The sequence below is a fragment of the Parasteatoda tepidariorum genome, chromosome 2 (genome assembly GCF_982258835.1).
Source record: "Parasteatoda tepidariorum strain Cologne lab strain chromosome 2, Ptep-v5.0, whole genome shotgun sequence".
Classification (NCBI taxonomy): Eukaryota; Metazoa; Arthropoda; class Arachnida; order Araneae; family Theridiidae; genus Parasteatoda; species Parasteatoda tepidariorum.
Window position 1 is genome coordinate 114,753,612 of NC_141756.1, and position 20,714 is coordinate 114,774,325.

The window sequence follows — 20,714 nt, forward strand, 5'->3', positions numbered from 1 at the left end:
AGTTCCCTTGTCTTCTGTACTGGGTTCAAAATGACGAGGCTACGGCCCTGTAACATTAGCAGTCGTAAGAACAAAAATTGGGTCTGCTGTTCAACATCGGTTATAAAATAAAAAATAAGGGTTTTGGTGAAGAGATTATTCAAACCCTCTTCTAATTGTGTCATCTAACATTTTTACTTTTCCTGCTCACATGCATGCTTCTAATATTTGTTTTTCCTCACTAATGAATTTTTCATTTACTTATTTTGGGGACTGAATTTTAAAAACCATAAATTGATATAATGTTGCAGTGGAGGTGATCGTTTTAAATTAATTAGTGATAGTTTAGGTATCATCATTGACTTTAGGCCGTTACAGACACATCTTAATTTGGATGTAATAAAATGATAATTGTCTCAGAGAAATGAATAAAATCGTTTTAAGAAAAATTGATTTATTAATTATTGCAAATGGCCATAATTGAAAAATATAAAAATAATAACGAAAAGAAGTCCCTCAAAGGGATTATAATAAAATCATTCTCTTACATCGAGGATTCTAGTTAGGATTTCATATTCAACGGCTGATACTGGGCTGGCCTGAAATTGAAAGTGAATGAATTGTCCCCAACAGACAGTTAGGAGCATGGGAAGAGATCCAAGGTTTGTGATTTATCGAAAGATAACATCGCCCAAAATCAAACTCCATAATCAATAATAGATTTTAAAATATTTTGGCGATCGCCAATAAGACTGTAAGAATTAGCATAACCATGTAACTGAATGTGTTAAGAACTAAAGAATAAATAGATTTTTTGTTTTAGATTTAGTGAACTAATGAGTCTACATTAATTTTGAAATAAAAGCCTTTACATCGATAAGAAAAGATCGGTAAGATCGATAAGAAAAGAATAAAATATTTTATATTCGCCCTTTAAAAATTGTAATAAAAATTAAATAATTTATTTAATTTAATTACAACTCAATTTAGAATGATTTAAAAAAATAAGTTTAAGACGTTAAAGAAATTTTAAGAGATGGAAAATTCCTATTGTGACATCACGAATGTCGTATTTTTTTTTTTTTTAATGTAATGAAAGTACTTATTTTAAATAGGAAGAGAAAAATATTAAAAAAATTAAATATTTTTTTTCTATCTATTGAGATTATAACAAAAAAGAAAAACTTATTCCCAATCATGTCAGAAATTATAATATTTTATTTAAGAAGAAACAAGATAACCGGTCGATCATATTAGAAATGGAAAAGTCATAATTCTGAAAATTCTTTTTCAGAAACATCTACATCTTTCATATTTTGTCTTTTTCTTAGTCAGATTTATGATTTACCATGTCTCTTGAAGAAGTGGGGCAAACCATTTGCGCAAAACTATATTCCAGAAGAATATTTCTCGGCGCATTCATAAGAGAATAGAAGTGCGAAACGAACGAAAACGATTTTATTTTTAATATAACAATAGCTATTAAGTATCACAATCGATTTGAAAGTAATTGAGACATTTAATCGATATACAGTCCTTGGCCAAATTATTAGACACACTATAAGATTCTATGCAAAATCTTAATTATCAGGTAATACTATACAGCTTAATTTCTTTTACGCGACTGAAGCTGGTTTGCACTGGTTTACGTTCGTATATAAATTGGTTAAATTAGAAAATATATAATATAAATTTGACGACTAGATAAATTAGACTATATATTATATTAATACAGATTATTAATTCATGCATTATATTATAAAAATTAGATCAAATTATTTGACGCACTGTAGTTTTTTAATAATGACATGATTTGTACGATTTTATATGCAATACTTTTATATTTAAACATATGCAATGGGTTCTTATTCAGGAGAATTTTTGTATACTTCCTATTTGTATTTATTTTTAACGTATTGCATTACAATGCTATCCAATTGATGCACAAATATAAACAGGTACAAACCGTTTTTAGCCGCGTAAAAACAGCAAAGCTGTATATTAGCCCACCTGATAATTAAGATTTTGCGTAAAATCATATAGTGCGTCTAATAATTTCGCCAGGGAATGTACCTACCTGGTTGCACAAACTAAATGGCTCCTATGGAACATTGGTAAAAGAGTTCATAAAAACTCATCAATTGAAGAACTTTTTATCACTATTATTCAAGAATAAAATTTAACTTTTCTCAAACAAAAAAATTTGATTCGAATATCTTTCACTAGGATATTTGTGATAGAAGTGAGCTCTTTTGTTTTAGACCAAACATTAATGTCAAATCTTGTGATTTGAATCTCTACTGCTTTCCGATTATCTGGAGCACCGAAAATTACTGGTGTTCCAAATTTGATGAAACTACAAATAACTGAATCGTTTTCTGGCAGCTCTATGTGAAATTAATAGTCATTTTGTCAATCGTTAAAATTTCACGATTTTATTTCGACTAGCTGCGGTGGGAGTGGCTAAAATTTCAGATGTGCCTTATCTTAATACAAGTTAGAATTGTAACCTAAATGATGCAAGCAAACTTTATCGATAACCGAAATTTTGATTAGTTTCTAGCATAAACAAACTTAATTATAAATAAGAAAAAAACAAAATAAATTATAAACGTTCTTCAAGTTGATTAAAAAAAAGTGTGAAAAGAGTTCTTTTTAATTTTTTTTAAATTTTATTTTATTACCTTTTTTTTTAAGTTAGAATAGAGGTAGAAATAAAAATAGCTTATGATAGATCCATCAAAAAAAAAATTTTGTTTTTTAACAATTCCATTAAAAGTAGATTTCACCCATAAATTCGTTTCAGAATGTTTTATCTGAGATGTTTAAAATGATTTCCAACCGAAGATTTATACAAACGTCTCCCCCCCCCCCCGAAAAAAGTACTCTCGCGAGAGATTGATTTGCGCAAATAGCTTTCTCAAGATTTGGTCGGTTGATTTAAATAGAACTCTCCACGAGAAAAATAAAAAGTTTTTAAGATAATTGCGCACAATAATGAAAATGTTTTAATAAAAATGTTTTGCTAATAATAATTATAAAAACCAATTAAACTGCTCAATTTAAAGAAAATAACTAAAACGAATTATGCTGCTAAATTGTTAAGTAATATAAGGTGTATCGTTGTCAAAAAAGTTACTAATACTAGGAGGCTTCGCCCCCTGCTCGCTGGCGCTCACCAACCCCCGGAACTGCTTTCACAGTTCATTTCGGATTGCTTCGCAATCCAATGCTCGCTTTGCTCGCTCATTGAATACGTTCTTAACGTCTAGTTTTTGTATACTTTTTTGAATACTGAAGTTCCGAAAACTTTTCACTGTAGAAAATTCTCAACCTGTACATTTCAATATTCATTTGAAATTGCAAACAGCTCACATATTTTTTTTAATCTCACTAATCTGAATTTCAGTTGTTGAGTAACTGTTGTAAGTTTTGTTTTAAAGTCTTTCCCACCAGAGGGCTAAAGCCATGTGTTGCAAAACAATATGAAATAGTAGTCTGCCACTGAACGCCGGATGTAAAGCATCGGCTTTGATGAAGATAATTTTGTATTTTTAATTCTCTGAAGGGCGCCACCTTAATAATATGGAATTTGTAAAATAAATGTATATATTTTTGATTGTTGATGAAGCCCATCATTTTGTGTTTTCATCAGTGTTCAGAAGCAGAACAACTATAAGTTTTTTTATTTTGTCTCAAAAAAATAAAATGTATAAAAAACAAAGAAAAGAGTAAGAAAATGAGTATAGTCATAGAAAAAGTTAAAATTATAATATAGTATTTGTCAGTTAAAATAAAACTTTTTGTTTAAGTCATTGCTAACAATTCAAATTTCTCCGAGGCAATTCTAAAGTATAAATTAAGATAGTATTGTTAAGTTGAAACACAATATTTTTAGTTTGATGTCAACAATACAATTCAATTTTTCACTAAAACGATTGTTTCCATTGTTAAGTTCTATGTCAACAATAAAAATTTTTCAGGGGCAACTCTTAACCTCTAAATATTATTTTTTTTATATACACATTTCTAAATGTCAGTATTCAACCACAAAACAACTTAAAGTCCTCAAATTTAACATGAAGTTGTAAAATGTAATGAAAGAGGGTCATAGCAATAATGAAAGTAGAAGTAAAGTTAGTACTGTAAAATTAAAACAATATAAACTTTTTATAGTATTTCTTTAAGAACACAATTGTTAATTTGGGCATTTAGCGATACAACACTTTTAGAATTGAAGAATTTGTTACGTCAAGCACTCAGGTATCATAATTTTGATCTAGTAGCGCTTCTATGTCATTTTGATTTATGTTGCTAAGTTAACTTTCAAAAAATTCTATGGCTAGCAACAGCATTTTTATTTTTTAAGTTGTATATTTTTATTTCTTTTAGAATTCGTTATTTTTTTAGCGAAATGTTTTTTAACCTAACAGAATTCTTTGCCGACTGTTTTCTCTATGAAGAAAGAAAATAAAGTAAATATTTAACTGTTGTGAAAAGAATCTTATTTAGTTGTACAAAGTACTTCAGCCAAAATTTGGGAGCCACGTAAGAGAATTATATATATTAGACCAGAAACACATCATTAAAATGCAGAATGCTTTGGTGTTTTCAAAACAAAGCAAACGTTGCCACCGGCGGAAAAGAAATACAGCCAAAATTTGGGAGCCACGTAAGAGAATTATATATCATAATAGATTATTTGTTAAATAATTGCAAAGACTTATGATTTAAATTAATATCCATAGATGGAGCTGCGCCAATTATTTATTCTTTCTCCGATTTCCTGCGCTGTCTGTATCACATAAACGTTGTGTTCGTTTCTCCGAAGTCATTTTAATTCGGAAACCAAGTATTTTTGCTGAACAATTTATTATTAATATGTTTAATATTATTCAATCCTATAATTGAGTTTTTAATATAATTGAAGCCGTCAGTTTAAATAATGAGAATATTACCTTAAGTAGTCTAATATAAATATCTATCAATACGCATTTCTAATGAATATAAACTTTTATGATATAGAAATATATAAGTATGAACATTAAAATGCATTTTTTTTATTGTTGTTCAGCAAATAGTTTTATAGACTCTTCAAAATCTATTGTTTCTGTTGTTTTATTTTCGATAGAAATTATTGCTAAAGAACTCTTTTGGGGTCTTTGTAGATCTTAAATAGGTTTTCATAGCTTTTATTTTTCTAAAAGAACGTTCAATACTTGTACTGCGATTGTTAACATAATACGTAAATTATCCAAAAGTTTGAAAAATATTTTTAAACTTGTTGTAATCGAGCATTTTATAGTACAACAGTTCAACGAGGACCGATACGGCACATCCTCGGTCCCTTCACGGGCTGATCAAAGTTGTCACCCGGCCTCTCACTAACCTCTGCCAGAAATGCAACACTTCTGTTATCTACTGGAAACCGTGTCTTAACAATCATTGCCTAGCTGGAACAAATAAAACATGCAGGGAATGAACCCGGTGTGTCTTGTTAACTTGCGACCTCATGCGACTTTCTTTTGAAAAAGAAAAAGATATTAAATGTTTTTTTTTTTTTTTTTGTCTTCGTTTCTTAGAAACAAAAGCACAAATGAATGAATTCTAAAAAATCATTAAAAATTAAATTGTAAGCACTTTAAATGCCTTCAAATAAATCACAATCTAACATTCAAAAAATTTCGGTGTTGAAAAATTTCCTTTTTCCAATTTATTTATTTTTATTTATTTTAATATATTTTTATTTTTATATACAACACACGGCATCCTCTTGATTTTGCGTCCATCGACTTTCAGGGTATGCTACCTCTTCTGTGGTACCGATAAAAGACAGTGGATTCAAATCATAGTAAAATCCAGGATTGGACAAAAGATAGCAAGTTCGAAAACCGGTAAAAATGAGTGGATTCGAGTGATAGAGGGTTCAAGTACCAATAAAAAGGTAGTGGGTTGGAGAATTGTTCAAAAGAGAGTGGGCCCGAAAACTCTTAAAATTATATCCGGATAGAATAGCGATAAAAAGAGAGGGGGTAAAAAAAGTATTCAAAAGATAGTGTGTTCGAATAATGTTCAAATAATATAATTAAGATTAAAAAAAAAATTAAAAATCTTAATTTAAAATTTTATTTTTTCAAAAAATATTCAAATGATTTTGATTGCGAATTTTGACATCTAAAATTATTTGGTTCAAAATGATATAAAAACTTTTATACTTCAATTTTGATGAGTGTATGATGTATCAATTTTGAGCGCATCACTATACTCAATAGTGGGTACATGGCGTTTTTTAAATACGACTGTATTTGTTTGGTAAGTATATTGAGTGTTTGATACGATCAAAAATGACAATTAAACTATTACTACTATATTGCTCATAACAGAAGTGGCTTATAAGTCATTTGTCAAATTTACGAACAGATAGTAAGCATCAGGACATCACAAAGACACCAGGTTGAACGATGGGACTTGAACCCGCTATCTCTACCCGACAGAGCCAACTCGGTCACAGAGTTCAGTTGATGAAGAGGATGTATATACTTCTCGCTTTTATCCTCTGTATCTTGAGAGAGATGAGCTGAAATTATAGAATTATCGTGAAAATAGCTAAACAAAGAAAATTCAGCAATAAAGGATAAAAAAAAAGTGATTTATAGCCTTGTTTTCAATGAGCAGTGCCGCAAGCAACACATAAAGTGTACCAGTTCCAACACCCTTGGAGAACATCAAATATTGTTAGGTACTCATTAGATAGAAAATATCATCAGAGATAAGTAGGTAAGTGGGTATTTTATTTACGTAACACTAGAGCTGCACTATGGGCTATTGGGCGACAGACTGGGAAATATCCCAGTAGATGATCAGAAGACATGCCATCGCAATTATAATCCCCTGCAGAGGGGATGGCTCCCCCGCTTCAGCGGCCCGACGACCTACCTGCGAAGCCGAGCACTTTGCGATGAAACAGCTTAATCAGAACCAATACCGCACGCCCTCGAACCTTAATCAGACAGCTACGTGTGGTCACAAACCTGCACACTCACCGTAGCTTAGCTATAGTGTTGCTTGACTTCGATGATCTGCTGAGAACCGTGTCTGAACGATCAGTTCATTGCGGGACCCATCGCAGATAAAAAAAAAAGTCCTTTGCGGTCATGGAGGCTGCAAAAGAAAAAAAAATGGTTTTTGTGACAAAAACAAACAGACGGGAGCGATCACAAGCACCCGCCCTCTCATATCTTATAAAAAGGACAACACTCGCTCATTCTTCACCCATACATTAAGTACGCCACTGACTCAGATTTGTGGGGCACATCTTTTGTTTGATCAATGTTTACAGGTAAGTTAACTTTTCTTTTTATGTTTCATTAATTTTTGCGTGAATTGATTTTTAAATTAAAAAAAGTTGTTCTACGAGTCTCTACAGCTTCGTAACTTTAAATAAATTTAGTTAATTTCAAATGAAACAAGTTTCACTCGAATTTTTTAAAACTCTTGAACTTGGATTTCGATAAATTGATTTATGAATGTCCGAAATTTGCCATTTTGATTTTATTCTATTAAATTTTTGGTTAGATTATTTAATACTAAGGCATAATGCTAGTTTCAAATGTCTCACTTTTGTCATCATTTTAACACCACGTTTTTACTGCTTAATAATTGTAAAACTGATTTAAGTATACTTTTAGATGCTTATAAAATGTTTTGTTGTATGAAAAGATAAAATTACTCTATAATTAAGAAACTTAACTTCTACGAAGAGTTTAAGCGCATAGCATTTCAAAGCATTTCTAAGAAATGATTACGCATACATTGATACAGAATGAACTGTTAATTTACAGATAATATACAATTTGTTTAATTATGCTCTTGACAGCTGAAAAAATTTGAATCTTAAGAAACCATACAAAGTGATTTTCTGGCCATAGAAAATGAAACGTATTTAGACCATTATGTTATAAAAGCAACTTACTCGAATAAAAAAATCTGCTAGGTTTCCTTAGTTTTATGATTTGTTAAATGCTTCGCTAAAGATACATAATTTGAAAAGCTCCTACGAAGATTTCAAAAAGATTTTCTAAGGTGTTTAAGGAGCATTAACATTAAATGTAGCATCTACTGTAGATTTTTCTTTGGAAGATATCTCGCTGGATGAGGTACAGAGTGCCCTGAGGGCCACAAAACCAAAGAAGGCTGCAGGGAGAGATGGAATCGTGGCAGAGATGCTTAAGGCAGATGTTGAAACAGCTACAAGACAGTTGCAAAAGCTCTTCAATGAAATCTGGAGAAATGAAAGAATACCAGAAGAATGGCAAGAAGCAGTAATAGTGAAAATTCCCAAGAAAGGCGATCTAACAAAATGCGAAAATTGGAAGGGCATTAGCCTACTTTCCATACCGGGAAAAATATTTGGAAGAATAATTTTGAATAGACTAAAACATGAAATTTATGACGTAAGACTAAAACATGAAAAATATTTGTTTAGAAAAGTTCTTTAGGCGCAAACTCTATTTCTGGCTGTGAATTTCTAGTAAATTTCATTACTCTTATTACTCAGCAAATTTAATATTTACAGTATGTTTTTTTATAAAATAAATCATTTAACCAAGGAATTTTAAAATTTTGTTTTTATGATTCTCACATTTCCTCTGCCAGGCTTTTTATCTAATTTTTTATCTCAAAAATACATTAGTAAAAGATTTTTGTATGTTTTAATTCTGAAATGTATATACTTGAAAGTATATAATAAAACTGCGTAATGTTTCAATTCTTTTTAATAAATTACGCAGCGAGAGGGTTAAGACAAATCTTAAAATAAAATTATTTTTGATAGTTTTTAATAAATTTTAGACATTGATCTACATTTAAAAGTTAAAGTTAGATTTCAGTAAATAAAGTCTTTTAAAATTTTTTAAAGAAAGTTAAATAAAATCTGGCAAAAGACAGAAGTTTTCACAACTGTTTTGTGCAAGCGAAACCTTAGGCTTTACTTTGTACTCGACCATTGTGTATATAAAACCGTGACAGCCCTGATTGTCAAATTCTGGTCCTGTTAAAGTTCGGTTTGGTCCCACAGTGGACTGATCGTTACGACATGGTTCCCAGCAGATCACCGAAGTCAAGCATCACTGGCTGCAGTCAGTGTGCGGGTGGGTGACCACTTGGATCAGTCTGCGTAGGGACCGAGGGTGTGCGGTATTGGTCCTCGTTAAACTGTGCTACCGTAAAGTGCTCGACTTCGCGCGCAGGTCGTCGGGCTACCGAAGCGGGGGAGGGATCAAAATTTCGATGGCATGCCTTCCGATCATCCTCCGGGATGTTTCCCAGACAGTCGCCAATAGCCCATTGTGCAGCTCTAGTGCGACGTAAATTAACAACAACAACAAGTTCGGTTTGAATATGTCTTCTGAATTTGGAGTTTCTCTTAGCAATTTTGAAGTCTTAAAGTACTATAATGCATACTATATATTAAGTCTAGTTACGTCTCAAACTTGAATTGTTAAACTATTCTTATTTGTAAATATTGGTTTTTCTAAGAAATACCTTGAGTTCTAAATAAATATTAATTATTAAACTTTAATTGCATTTCATGTCAGTTAGTAATTTTCTTAAAAGGACTAATTTCCGTTCCAAAAAATACTTTAGTAAAAGATTTCGTGTGTTTTAATTATGAAATATATATTAGAAATTATGTAACTGCGTAGTTTTTGAATTTATTTTGATAAATAAAATTATTTTTGATAGTTTTTATTAAATTGAAAACAGCTATCTACATTAAGAAGTTGATTTTTGTTTTTCTCTGTTATTTACAGAAACTAGACTTAAGTTGTTATAAAGAAAGTTAACCAAAATCTGGTAAAACTAATTATTTTTAAATCCGGTTTGACTATGTCGTCTGAATTTCGAGTTTGTGTTAGTCATTTTAAATTCTTTAAAGCATTATTATGTATACTATATATTAAATCTAGTTACGTCTCAAATTTGAACTGTTAAGCTTTTATTGATTGTAAATATTGGATTTTTTAAGTAATACCTTGGAGAGTTCTAAGTAAATATTAACTGTTGAAATTTAATTGCATTTCATGTCAGAAATTTTCTTAAAAGGAAAATTTTTAAGTCCCATCAAATTTAGTGAAAAGTTGTTTACGAAGCCGTTAGTTTTATTTTCAAGATTTATTTCAAAAAGTTTGCGTCAGGTTTAAGGTGTTATTCAGATAAAATTTAAGTAATTTTTAAAGGATATTTCTTTTTGTTTTAACACTAATCATGAAATTTATAATTTGTTTTCTTTCAGCATTATAAGTAACTTCTACTGGAATCTGCACAAAATGGTTTACTGCATGAAAATGAGTAGCAGATGCAACGAGTTGAATAAGGACTCTATACAGGTCAAGAACTCTTTATATTTTGTGGGATTGTTTTAGTTTGTGCACTTCATATTAATTGCCTACACATTGTACTAGACTGATACAGATATTTCAGATCTTTTATGTTACTTTCCTATTTTTTAAGTCTTTTCTTACTCGAAATTTTAACTCTAAGTAAGATGTTGAACGTTTTATGTAGTCATCTAGAAAATTGTAAGGTTTTAACTCTTAGATATTTTACTGTCTATTTCAAGTTATCATTCAGATTAGTCTGATTGGAAACATTGGGCGATCACTTACTCTTTGGAAAATCTTACCTAAGTGTTAATTTTGCCCAACTTATCTAAATTTAGATTGACTCAATAATAAGAAGCAACTAGTATTCTTATTGTAAGAAAGTGCTTAAAATTTAGCTCTTTCAAACTAAACACATTCGTTGTTATTTTTCATTAGCGTGTTTTTAAAGAGATTCAACTTTAAGACAAGGGAGATTCTGAAAACTAATTTCTAAATTTTTGCCTGGTTCCATTTTTATCAACTTTTTGTCTAGAGTTTTTGCAAAACTTATAAAAAATTCAATGAAGTTAAGTAATTTTTAAAGCAATTTTTGAAGTTGTGTGAGATATAAGCATTTAAAATAGTTCTATACTGATAAACAAAATTGAACAGAAAACAGATTTTCTTAATGTAGTGAATGTTATTTAATAACTAACGAAATTTAAGATTGTAATCTGACTTTTCGTTTCAAACAATTTTCTAAGAATAAAATCTGAAATAAAACTGGTTAAAATCTCTCTTGAAAATTGTATTTAATAATTCGCAAGTATCTGATTTTGAGTATTTCAAACTAAGCTCTTAAAATCACATCGTTTGATACGAATTTTGTAGAAAAATCTCTAAACAGTTATAGGGTATTGATAAAACATACAATTTGTTTACTTTCATGTTAAAATTGATTTTCAGTTATGAAAAATAAATGGACTTTGTAAAGAAAAAAAAAAGGTTTACAGCTAAATTAAGTCCCTCCTAGCGCAGAAGTGATGGAGACTATACGAATGTAGAAACCTAAATACGATTTTTGTTACAAACTTAATTAGATAATTAAACATTTTTAATAGTCTATATACTTGCAATAAAATAAGTTAATAAAAGCAATTCTAATATAAGCACTTAAGGGTTCTTCGTGTTTTGATAGAGCTTAAATCCAATGATTTTATAGTATTGTGGTGTAATTGCAGTTGAAAGTAAAATTTAATAAAACAGATTGTCAACAAAATGCGTACTTGGCTCAGGAATTTTCAACTTAATTTTAAACTAAAATAAAAAAATTATTTTAGCAAGTGGCTAATTTTGTCAAGGTAATGCGCTATTGAGTCTAGTCAAAGTACTTAACGTAAATTGAAGATAAATTTTAAGTCTATGTCAAATTTATGAGTTTTAATGATACTTATTCGCTGCTGGAGTAGCAAAATAATGACTAACTGTTCAGTTCAAACAGAATAATGACTAACTATTCAGTAATCACATAACACACCTTAACATTAACCATAACACTAATTCGCTGCTTCAGTGGTAGAATAAGTATAAGAGTAAACTCCTTTTTTGAATAAAAGTAACATTATGATTGGGTTAAATAGAAACTGTGTTGGAAAGTTAGTAAATTAACCGGGCAATTTTATTTAAAAAAATTTGAATTACGAAATTTTTGTAGGAATTTTGTTACAAAAGTAACAGTGAGTTCTTCAAAGTAAAAGCTAATTTACTAATGACTATGAAAATGATCTTTTAGTTGCAATTGTCGTAAATTGAAAATAACTTGCAAATTGCGTTTCTTACATTTGAGAGTACTTATAACAAAGTTCATTCAAACCATAAGCCTAAATTCCATTTTACAGAGAATCAGATTGGCACTTAGTTCCAGCCCTACTTTAATGTTAAAAGCAAAACTAGTAGAAAATTAAGTTTTATGAAATTTTATGTGTAGAAGAATTATTTTTTTTATATTTGAAAAATTACTTTACAATAGAAAGTAAATATAAAAAGAAGTTTTCAATGTCTTGCATTTCAATCTCTTGTATTTGCTTGAAACATTTTAAAACTTTAGTAATGCAAAAGTTGCTCAATTAACGTATCGCCTTGCGTTTGTAGTCCCGTACATCTCATAATTCGAGCTTTCGTGTCATACAAAACTATTTATAACTAAAGGAAAGACCCAGCGGATAAGCGAAATATTTTTAATTCAAAAAATTAAATAAAATTAGATTATAAACATTAAGTTTATACAGTTTAAGAAATTTTAACTAGAGTAGGCGAACTTCTTATAAAATCAAAAGCATTAATGTAAAATATCGTGAGCATTTAAATTTTCAGAAATTATTAGTTTAAGAAATTAAATTCTTAAACATATTAAAACTAACCTAGAGGAAACCTGTGTATCTGAAGTGTTTTATAGTTATAATTGGTCAACGGTTGCTATGTTGTGAGAGGTCAGACTCTAAAGTACATATTACGATAATTCATAGTTTGATTTACAAAATTAAGAGTTAAAGTTTTAAGGGAAAAAGATAAGTATTTAATTTTTTGCTTTAATATTACTTTTAAACACTAATTTCGGCAGAGACAGTTTAGAGATTTTTAAATTTCAATCTTAAACTATTGAGTCTTTTCTACTCTTTTTCAGAAGAGCTTTTTAACCTATCATTCGAAGCCAGACTATAGCTGAACGGAGAATCTCACAGGATGAAAGGGACTATCAACCGTTTCTTGATTAACAGACTCAACCAGGAATGAATTCTGACTTTAAGGACATCGCATCAAGGTGTGTATGTTATCTGTATATTCTGTGGAAGATTTGTTTCGTTAAATTCTTGAGGCGCAAACTCTATTTCTGGCTGTGAATTTTTAAGCAAATTGAATATTTACAGCATTTTTAGTTTTGCTTTTATCATTCTTTTAATTTCGGGCAAGCTTTTTATCTAATTTTATATTTGAAAAAATTTGAATAAAAGATTTTTCTATATTATAATTCTAAAATATATATACTTGAAATGATGTAATAAAACTACGTAATTTTTTAATTACTTTGATAAATTAAACAGCGACAGTGTTAAGACAAATCTTAAAATAAAATTACTTTTAACAGTTCTTATTAAATTTGAGACACTAAATTTAAAAGTTGAAGTTAGATTTCAGTAAATAACGAAGAAAACTTTAAAAAAATTTTAAAGAAAGTTAAATAAAATCTGGCTGAAGACAGAAGTATATATAAGTACCATTGTATATATAAAACCATGATACCCCAGCTTCAAATACTATATGGTTCTGTTCAAATTTGGTTTGACTATGTCTTTTGAGTTTCTGTTAGTAATTTCGAAGTCTTAAAGTATTATGTGTACTATATATCAATCTAGTTATGTCTCAAACTTAAACTGTTAAACTTTTATTAAATGTAAATATTGGTTTATCTAAGTAGTACCTTGGAGAGTTCTGAGTAAATAGTAATTATTGAACTTGGTGAACGCACATTGCATTTCGTGTGAGTTTAATTCTATCTTTCTTACAATGACATAAATTTAAGTCGAATCAATTTTAGTGACAGGTTGTTTAAGAAGCCTTAAGTTTTAGTTTTAAGATTCATTTCGTAAAAGAGTACACGTCGGGTTTAAACTGTTGTTCAGGTAACATTTAAGTAATTTGTAAACGAAATTTCTATTTGTGTTTATCTCAAATTATGAAATTGAAAATTTGTTTCCTTTTTAGAATTAGCCACTTCTATTGGAATCTTCACCTATGCTTTACTTCGTGAAACTGAGCCTCTGATGCAAAGAGAAAAATCTTCTACTAGAATCTGCACAAAATGGTTTACTACATGAAAAGGAGTAGCAGATGTAACGAGTTGAATAAGGACTCTATACAGGTCAAGAACTCTTTATATTTTGTGGAATTGTTTTAGTTTGTTCACTTCACATAAATTACCTACGCATTGTACTAGACTGATACAGATATTTAAGATCTTTGATGTTACTTTCCTTTTTTTTAATGAATAGTCTTAAGAATTTTTTTTAAAACATTAGGATGTAATTAAAAACATTTTATTTAAATTTTGGATGTAATATTCCTATATTATGACTGCCAAAGAGCAGATTTTTATGAATTTTAATTTTCTATTGATTCTTTAAACCTTCACGGCCAACTCTTTAATATGTACAACATTCAAATAAATATTGGTTAAAGCAAATACGGTTGGTTGGAAATCTCCGGATACGTTGATTTCCTCACCACAGATTATCGAAAATAGTGAAAAATTCTTTCCTTAGCCAAAATGTCAATTCTAAGTAAGATGTTCTGGAACGTTTCATGTAGTCATCAAGAAAATTGTAAGATTTTAACTCTTAGATATTTTACTCTCTATTTCAAGTTATCATTGAGACTAGTATGATTGGAAACATCGGAAGATCACTTAGTCTTTGGAAATTCTTACCTAACTGTTAATTTTCCTAAACTTATCTAAATTTAGATTGACCCAATAGTTAGAAGCAACTAGCATTTTTTTAAAAAAAAATTCAGTGCTTTCAAACTAACTGCATCGAATGTAGCTCTTTATTAGCGTGTTTTAAAAAGCTATTCAAATTTAAGATAAAAAGGGTGCGATTCTAAAAAAAAAAAATTCAATTAATAATTAAATATAAAGTTTCGAGCAATTTTCTAAGTATTTTTAATTGTAAATTTTTAGTATTTTTCTCGATGCACAAAACAGACTAAGAATACCTTTAAAGTTCTACTTAATTCAGAAGTATCTGATTTGGTGTATATCAAAAACTGAACCTAAAACCACATCGTTAGATACGAAATTTATAGAACTATAAAAGGGCATTTATAAAAATTTTGCTTACTTTCAAATTGAACTATATTTTTTGTCATTAAAAAGAAATGGCGTTAACTATAATTTTTTCCACTTAAGTTAATATAAAAGGGACGTAATGAATGTAAAAACCTAAATATTTACTTTTAAATTTAATTATAATATTAAGCATTTTTAATAGTCTACATACTTACATTAGGATGAGTTAATATAAAGAAATTCAAAAATAAATACTTCTAAGCAATTAGTCTTTGATTTAGCTTAAATCCAAGGATTTTATAGTATTGTGGTGTAATTGCAGTTGAAAGTGAAATTTAATAAGACAAATTTCCAACAAAATGCGTTCTTGTCTCTGTTATTTTAAACTAAAATAAAAAAATTAGTTTAGCAAGTAGCTAATTTTGTAAAGGTTATACGCTATTCAGTCTAGTCAAATTACTCATGGTAAATTAAAGATAAATTTTATTTTGTCTATGACAAATTTATGACTTTTAATGATGCTTATTTGCTGCTGAAGTAGCAAAATAATGACTAACTGTTCAATAATCACGTAACATATCTTAACATCAACCATATAACACTAATTCGCTGCTTCAGTGGTAGAATAAGAATGGAATAAAACAGTGTACTTTTGAGTAAAATTATAATTGGGATTGGACTGAATAGTATATGCCTTAAAAATTGGTAATTTAACTGGAAATTTTATGTTTAGTATAAATCACACTTTTAATTACTAAAGTTTTATAAAAATTTTGTTTCAAAGGTCACTTCAAAGTAAAAACTAATTTTCGAACGGCTGTAAAAAAAGATCTTTTAGTTGAAATTCTCATAAACTTTAAATAACTTAAAAACTCGCTTATTACATTTGAGATTACTTATAACAAACTTCATTCAAACCGTAAGTTTAAATCCATTTCACAGAAAAATCAGGTTGACATATAGTTCTGGTCCTACTTGATTTTCTTCTAGTTTTGTTTTTGACATTAAAGTTATCAAATTTTATGTGTAGATGAAACTTGTTATGTTTGAAAAATTTATTTAAATAGAAAATAAATATAAAGAGATGTTTCAATGTCTTGTCTTGCATTTCAATGTTTTATATTTGTCTGAAATTAAAATTTAAAACTAAGGCAATGTAAAAGTTGCTGAATTAACGTATTGCCTTGCGTTTGTAGTCCCGCACATAAGCATAAGAGCTTTTGTGCTACTCAAAACTATTTGTAACAAAAATAAAAACCCAGTGGATATGCGAAATATTTTTAATTCAAAACATAAGTAGAATTCGATCATAAACATTAAAAGCTTATACAATTTCCAGTTTAAGCCTTTTGATTTTATAAGAAGGTTCGCCTACTCTGGTTGAAATTTCTTAAAGTAAAATATCGTGAACATATAAATCTTCAGAAATTATTAGTTCAGCAAACCAAACATATTAAAACCAATCTCTAGTGGAAATCTGTATGCCTGAAGTGTTTTATAGCTATAATTCTCAGACAGTTGCTATTTTTTAAACGGTACGACTCCCAAGTACATAATACAATGATTGAGATAAATGAAAATTAAGAGTAAGTTTTAAGTAGCGTTGCAGGAAAAATAAAGGTTTACTCTTTTACTTTAAAATAACATTTAAACATAAACTTTGCCAGAGACAGTTTAAAGATTTTTTAAATTTTTATCTTTAAGCAATTGAGTCTTTTTTTTTTTTATATATATAGATTAACTTTAACCTGTCCTTCGAAGCAAGAAAACGATCAGCCCCATGTACTATGATAAATGTTTAGTAATTATACTTTCTTTGAGAACTTCAGCTCTGTTAAAGTAATTTAAATGTTTACCCCCCATAAATCTGCGATCTATCGGAAACTCGATATAGGGACATAGTTTTACAACCCAGGTAAATTTGTGTGAAACGAAAAATTCCGAGACCACTCGACAAGCGTGGAGTTCGAATTGGTAGCGGTAGACGGCCGTTCTGCTCTCTTCGAGCTCTACACTCGTTCAGCAGTTTCGGAACTTTTTGATTTCCTTGTGTACGCTGCTGTAGTAAAACAGGGTCTCTTCAGTAAGGACTGGGGTGGCTTTTGGAGTTCTGGGGGTCCTGGACTGCGGTGCTAGATCGCATGTTCGTGACCTGAAGTCTCCGAAGAACTCTAGCACTTACAGCCGAATAGCCTAGAAGCTGTTAAAAGTAGCTTTTCAACTAGAGCGTTCATCAAATTTTAAAGGGCTGGGTAGTAAGGTCCTGGACTGCAATTTTGCATTGCAAGTTCGTGCCCTGAAAATCCCCGGCGCTTTGAAAGTGTTTAGTAGAACTAGACCACTCGTAGAACTTTAGATTACGACAGTATGTAATCGTTTAAAGATCTCAACAAAAAGTGATCTAAGCCTTATGTGGATGAAGGTTGCATTTGACGAATGCTCTTAAAATTTGCGTTGAAACTTAGTATCGTTCTGAGTTTGAAACTTATAATTGTAAAAACTTATGTTAGCGATAAATTTAAAGAAGAAAGTTTTATAAAAAAATTTAAAATGAAGGTCTAATTTGCTAAACCTTAAATCATATAAACTACTAACTAGAACTTTTATAATTGCCATTTTTTAAACAATTATGACTGTGCAGATAAGTTCTGAATCCGACTGTTATTAATGTTATGTGCTAAAATAGTTAATAACAAAACCAAACTTAAGGTAAAACTAATCCAAAGTTCGAGTAATTTGACAGTATTTGCATTGAATAGATTTTCTAAAGTTTCAATTTTAAGAGGTAAAACCTTTTTTGAATAAACAAAAGGGAATTTTTAAATTTTAATAAATACATTTTATACGAATCTACTCCTAAATTTAATTGAAATGTTTTTAATGCATGGAAAATTTACCTTCAAACAAAGAGGCAAATACAGTGCTGCAAGGTAAACTGATCAGTAATTTTAAAGTTTCTCATTCACTTCAAACTTAATTTTAGTGTTGAAATTAACGAAATTGCGTTTTCCTAAAGCTAAAATGTTTTTCTTAAATATCTTGTATCAGCTAGATTAACATGAATGAAACTGTTCTGAAATTTTATTTTAAGAGAATACTGAAACAGTATGTATTTAATAACAAATGTATCTTATTTCTCTATATTACGATGGAGTATGAAATTTAAACTTTAATGTTTTGTGTCAACGTTGTTATATTGATGTAAGTGGATTGTTACTTGCCTTGAATATTAGTTTAAAACCCTTTTGTGTACACAATTATCCACTAAAAATGCTCTTGATATAAATTTATTTTTTAAATGAATACTGGATTATACTTCTAGTTTATTTAGTAGTAAATCAAAGATCGCTGAAGAAGTATAAATATTTTTAAAATTCTCTAAGATACATGAAATGATTTGTCGAAATAAAAATTTAAAATTTTCTAAATTTATTAATCATCTCTTCGTCTTAAAGCTTAACAAGTTTTGTTCCCTGGATTTCTCAATTTACTGATATATTTTAATTATAAATATGATTTTGGTTTGTAAGGCAATGCAGTTTTATTTGTTCGGTAATAGTTTTCTACATTTAAAAACACCTTTTAATGGTAATAGGAAAACTAGTTTAAAAATTATACTAACAATGTACCCTGTTAATTTCATATTTTTATAAATAAATACTTATTTCTGTTTAAAATTGATACAAAACTTTTAAATTTTTATAGTAGCCTAAGCTTGAAATTGAATTTGAAGTTGACCCATTTTCAAAATGACAATTTGAATCCATTGAAGAAACCCATTTTCCAAAATGGTTCATTCTATTTTGGCTTTCATAAAATGAGATTATGTAAAAATTCAGATCTGTGAAATAAAATTTTAAACTTTATTGCTAAAATCTAAAATTTATTAAATAACCGAAAAATAACTTTCATAAAAATATTAAGTTGCGTTACTTAAATATATTGCATTCAAATGTTTATACTTAAAAAAATAATTTATAAATTTTTATTACAATAATTTTGGATATAATCGCTAAATTAGCACTATCCCCCTTTGTTAATATAATTATCTATTAATAAATCCCCAGCTGAAGAGTAACAAAATAGTAATAGTAATATTTGTTAAAAATGTTTCCTTAAACAAATTTAGTGGCGAATGTTTTTAGTATTTTGCATTGAATAATTTTGTAATGAATGAACTATTGTTTGAGTCTTAAGAAATGCTATTTGTAAAAGTGTGTTCTTTGTCTTGTACAGAAATAAAACTTGTGTTTAGTTTATTTTTTGTCTTTTTATTAACAAATTTGTTAGCTTATAAGAGTCGAACATCAGAGTACAAAACGTTCTTAGATTGTCAGCATATCGGTTTCCGTCCATTTTATTGTAGAAAAATTAATCACTTTAAATGTACTGTGTTTCTTACGTTGCAATTTTATTTAATTCAAATGTGGTGATTCAAAAAAAAATTTTTTTTGACAGCAAAATCTATTTTTTGATAAATATTTATTTTAAACGTTATAAATGCAAGCAACATATGTTAGATTTTTCACTTTCGATTTAACTTTTCTGGTTTTTGAAAATTTGACTCGTTAAGACTAGAAAATTCATTTTTGAAATTTTACGAAACTAAATTTAGAATTCTGGGTCATACTTCCAAAGGCCATTTTTCTTAAAATGCAACATGCTTTTTTTGTAGTTCAACTTCAAATTAAGCATAATTTTCGGAATTAAAGAATAGTTAAATTTATGCTAAATTAAATCAGGCAACCTTAGCGGTAGAGTTTTAAAGCATAACTTTGAATGATTTCCACCTTTAGACTTATAGTATTGTTTGAACGTTAAATCTTATTAAATTTATCGACACTATTTTACATTTTTGAAGAATATGAAAATAGTACTAGAAATATTAAATGGAAATTATTTCTTGCGATTTCGTTTTATAGTATCTGATTTCTTTTAACTTATAAAAGCATTGAATTTTAAATTTTTCGGTAGATTTTACTGTTTTAATTTGAATATTATATGTAATACTTATATTTCTTGATTCTAATACAAAGTGCGTGTGTCACCAGCTCTCGTATTTTAATTTTTAGATAAAATGCTAATAATTTTTTTTTTTAATTGTTATGTTGAATGCATAATATTAAATAGTTATTAAGAAAATATCATTTACTTCATAACATATTCTATTAATCTTAGTGTTTTAAGAACAGGTTTATTAAATTTGTTTAACCTGCTGAAATACGCTTAATCTCTAAGAAAAATTAAAAAATTGTGGGTTTTTTGAAAATCTGTAAATCTTCTTAATATTTAATGAGATTTATCTTCGGTTATAATCGCAGTAAATTTAATACATGAAATCATATGAATTTTTTAAAACCTTCAATAGGTGTTAATTACTAATGTCTATCGTGAATTTAAATAAGCGAAGTCCTTCGAAAAGTTCAATAAAGAATCGTTTACATGCCGCATTTGCTTTTATTAGTCAATGACATTTATTTCTAGTTATTAAAAAATAGCTAAGGAATACTTAATTACTTTCAAAAGTC

General features: G+C 28.7%; 1 long non-coding RNA gene across 1 annotated transcript; it reads left to right on the plus strand.

Annotated features, from left to right (window-relative positions):
• Nucleotides 1–7,095: 7,095 nt before the first annotated feature.
• On the plus strand, nt 7,096–14,492 carry LOC147816074 (uncharacterized). Its single transcript, XR_015431018.1, has 4 exons — nt 7,096–7,318; nt 10,274–10,367; nt 13,027–13,164; nt 14,106–14,492. It is a non-coding gene; the product is annotated as an uncharacterized LOC147816074 (long non-coding RNA).
• Nucleotides 14,493–20,714: the final 6,222 nt, after the last annotated feature.